At 34.7% G+C, this 4,665-nt stretch overlaps 1 pseudogene; it reads right to left on the bottom strand.

The window, feature by feature from the left end:
* Positions 1–388: 388 nt before the first annotated feature.
* Positions 389–513, bottom strand: LOC128590898 (uncharacterized; annotated as a pseudogene).
* Between the last annotated feature and the right edge of the window lie 4,152 nt (positions 514–4,665).

Below are 4,665 nucleotides of genomic sequence, written 5' to 3'. Positions count from 1 at the left end.
TGGAAGAAAAAGTATCCATACTTGCTTTTTCTGTCCTCTTTCTGGGTCACAAAGAAATCCCAGAGGGAGAGAGATGCTATGTAGACTTCTCACAGTACAGGGACCAACTCAGGCAGTAGCTCTCCTATTCGCTATTTTATTCCTGAAACCCTGAAAGTAATTACATCCTTTGTCTTATTTCCAGGTTCACTTATTCCATACACAGGCTATTGGTGTATGGGATCACCTTGGGCTACATCAAAAGGATGGAGCCTCTTGGATTGATTCTCCTTAACCACCTAATTTCTTATTTTCAGAAAAATAATTGCAAGGGAAGATGCACTGATCTTTGTAATCCATAATCAAGAAGTTATCTTTTTTTTTTAAGTTTCTTTTTGTTATTATTCAGTCTCTGTAGAGACTATCAAAAATTGCCAAGTCATCAAGGTTCGATATTGGGAAAAATTTTAATTAGCAATAATCACACTTCAGATAAACCTCACTGGCTATATGATACTGCCGTTGCACAAAGGTAAGTTACTTTTGATTCTGTCATTTCCTGACACCTGAGGAATCCAACTCTGTACCCAACTCTCAGCTGTTATTTGAGTCACTCCTTCTCCTACTTTAATACATAGTATTTTTTGTCTTGTCTCAAACAACAAAAAACCAAACCTCGATGAATCCTTCCTTTGCTGCTATATACCAGACCTTATTAAATTTTATCTATTTCACTGAAAACATGTCAACAGTCCAGAGTTTTCATTCTACTTTAACCTTTGCAACTTTAAATCTGAGTTCACTATTCTGAAAAATGCTTGCTTAACATTTCCAAAACTCCATTTATTGCCACCTCTCATAACATTTTTGATTTGCCTGGACTTGTGAACTATATTTTAGTTTGTTGACTAAACTTGACCTTGTGAACATCTCTTGTGGTGTGGACCCTGTGAGTCACTAATTCAAAGCTCCTCTAATCATCCTGGTATCATATCTGTTAATTTTAGGTCTCTTATATTTCTTCTTTTGCCCTAATTTTAAATGCATCTCAGGTCTCATTTCTTTCCTGATTCTTTTCTCTTCTATTTACTCTCCACTTATTTACAATAAGTTCCTTTTGTACAACTCTCACATGTACTAATATGGGATGTGGCTCTACAGGGAAAAGATCTTGATAGAAGAGCTGATCAGAAAATGGGGAAAGAATGCCAATGTTAACACATCGTCATTTTGCAACCACATACACTTGCATATAAACGATATAATCATACAAAGGTTAGTTTAGGCATGAATTATCCATGGACACTAAATCTACAAGGAAATTTTGACAAAGTGTAAGATATTACATTATCATAAAATGTATTCCCACATGTTGGTTATAGTTGCAAAGGAAATTACAGAAACCATTGAGTAGAGAAATTAACCATCACTTTGAATGAGTGATAAAATTAACTACAGAAAATTAGAGAATGATGGATATTACCTGCGTCCAGATATTATGCCTGATACGATACCAGCTTAAGCATTTGGGCGTCTGCTGCCTAATCAATGAATTGAAATGTGTCATGAATTCAAGGACACAGGTGTATGCTGAATCCTAGAGCACATTCAATAAATGTTAATTTCTATTTTCAAAGTATTCTCAAATTTGTCTTTATACATTTATTACCTTTTATCCCCTTGCTTTTCAGTATGCTTTCTTCAATCAAGTCACATGTGTTTCCTTTCCTTAACTAGATTGGCAGCTAGCATTCAGTGTGTGTCCTACACACAGTAGATGCTGATATATATGTATTTGTTGTTGCCATTGGTTTTTGCTTAACTGTACAGACTGCTTCTTCTGACCAATCAAAGGAGAAAACACTCTTCTAATTTATACTGTCTGTTGCTATAGTTACCACATTTTCTTCTAGATTTTCACTATGATACTGGCAAAATATTTTCATCATATCTCTTTTTAACCTGATTTAGAAAACTATCCAAAAACAGGCAAGAAATATAATAATTTAATATAAGAAGAATCTAAATTCAAAGATTTTAAATAATTCTTCTTGTAATGAAGTTTACCTTCCAAAACTAATTTTGGAAGACATATTTAGATTATGCTGTGAAGCGTTAAGGTAACAATACATTTTGAAGTAAAGCTCTTATCCAATTGTAGCTAAAGAAATAAATTGTTCAGACTATGTATGTGATACAATTTAATTAAATAGCTTAAAATCTGACCTATTATATTAAAATCACATTGATAAATTATGTTTATTGATTACACTGAGAAATATAAGGTAATTAACTATTTTTAACTAAAACTATTTTCCAGTTGGGTCTAAGAAATAATTAAGTTTTTAAAGTCAGATGGCTGATTCATTTTACTCTCCTCAGTTCTTTATCCTTTACATTAAAAGTCATTTGTTAGTCCATTCCTGGGTTGATGGGCACTTGGGCTTCTTCCATGACTTGCAATTATGAATTGGGCTGCAATAAACATTCTGATACAGATGTCTTTGTTATATTGTGATCTTTGGTCTTCTGGGTGTAAACCTACTAAATGACTTATAGGATCGAATGGCAGATCTATTTTTAGGTCTCTAAGTATTCTCCAAACATCCTTCCAGAAGAAACATATTAGTGTGTATTCCCACCAGCAGTGTAGAAGTGTGCCCTTTTCTCCACATCCACGCAAACATCTCTGGTTTTGGGATTTTGTTATGTGGGCAACTCTTACTGGGGTTAGGTGATATCTCAAAGTAGTTTTTATTTGCATTTCTCTGATGATTAAGGATGATGAGCTTTTTTTCATGTGTTTGTAGATTGTGTGTCTGTCTTCTTTAGAGAAGTTTCTCTTCAAGTCCCTTGCCTACTCTGAGATGGAATCGCATGTTCTTTTCTTCCTAATACGTTTGAGTTCTCTGTGGATTCTGGTTAATAGACCTTTATCAGAGGTATAACCTGCAAATATTTTCTCCCATTCTGAGGGCTGTCTGCTTGCTTTACTTACTATGTTCTTGGCTGTGCAGAAGTTTTTTAGTTTGATCAGGTCCCAGTAGTGTATTTTTGATACTGCTTCAATTGCCTGGGGAGTCCTCCTTATAAAATATTCACCCAGGCTGATTCCTTCAAGAGTTTTCCCTGCACTTTCTTCAAGTATTTTTATAGTTTCATGTCTTAAGTTTAAATCTTTTATCCAGTGACAGTCTATCTTACTTAATGGTGAAAGGTGTGGGTCCAGGTTCAGTCTTCTGCAGGTTGCCAGCCAGTTCACCCAGCACCATTTGTTAAAGAGGGAATCTTTTCCCCAGTGAATATTTTGAATTGGCTTGTCAAAGATCAAATAATGGTAAGTAGCTGGATTCATCTCTTGGATCTCTATTCTGTTTCAGACATCTACTTCTCTGTTTTTGTGCTAATACAATGATGTTTTGATTACTATCAATTTATAGTACAGTCTCAGGTCTGGTAGCTTGATTTGTTCTGTTGTGTTTTTATTGCTGAGTAATGTTTTGGCTATTTGAGGTTTTTTATGATTCCATATAAAATGAAGTATTATTTTTTCAAGATCTTTAAAATATGACAATGGAGCTTTAATAGGAATTGCATTAAAATTATATATTGCTTTGGGTAGTATAGACTTTTTTTTTAATAATTTTTTTTTTTTATTGTTGGGGATTCATGAGGGTACAATAAGCCATGTTACACTGATTGCAATTGTTAGGTAAAGTCCCTCTTGCAATCATGTCTTGCCCCCATAAAGTGTGACACACACCAAAGCCCCACCCCCCTCCCTCCGTCCCTCTTTCTGCTTCCCCCCCATAACCTTAATTGTCATTAATTGTCCTCATATCAAAATTGAGTACACAGGATTCATGCTTCTACATTCTTGTGATGCTTTACGAAGAATAATGTCTTCCACTTTCATCCAGGTTAATATGAAGGATGTAAAGTCTCCATTTTTTTTTTAATAGCTGAGTAGTATTCCATGGTATACATATACCACAGCTTGTTAATCCATTCCTGGGTTGGTGGGCATTTAGGCTGTTTCCACATTTTGACGATTGTAAATTGAGCTGCAATAAACAGTCTAGTACAAGTGTCCTTATGATAAAAGGATTTTTTTCCTTCTGGGTAGATGCCCAGTAATGGGATTTGGGTAGTATAGACATTTTAAGAATGTTGATTCTTCCCAGCCATGAGCATAGTATGTTTTTTCATTTGTTAACATCTTCAGCTATTTCTTTTCTTAAAGTTTCATAGTTCTCTTTGTAGAGATCATTCACGTTTTTTGTTAGGTATACTTCCAATTATTTCATCTTCTTTGGCACTACTGTGAAAGGAATAGAGTCCTTGACTGTTTTTTCGGTTTGGTTATTGTTGATATATATAAAGGCTACAGATTTATGGGTGTTGATTTTGTAGCCTGAGACATTGCTATATTCCTTGATCACTTCTAAAAGTTTTGTAGTATAATCCCTAGCGTTTTCCAGATGTATGATCATATCATCTGTGAAGAGTGAAAGTTCGATCTCTTCTGACCCTATGTGGATACCCTTGATCGCTTTTACATCCTAATTGCAATGGCTTAAACTTCTATTACAATGTTAAAGAGCAATGGAGACAATGGGCAACCTTGCCTGGTTCCTGAGCTAAGTGGAAATGATTTCAATTTAACTCCTTTCAATACCATATTGG

The sequence above is a fragment of the Nycticebus coucang genome, chromosome 7, assembly GCF_027406575.1.
Source record: "Nycticebus coucang isolate mNycCou1 chromosome 7, mNycCou1.pri, whole genome shotgun sequence".
Classification (NCBI taxonomy): Eukaryota; Metazoa; Chordata; class Mammalia; order Primates; family Lorisidae; genus Nycticebus; species Nycticebus coucang.
Note: the sequence above shows the minus strand (reverse complement) of the source record. Positions and strands in the feature narration are given on the sequence as shown.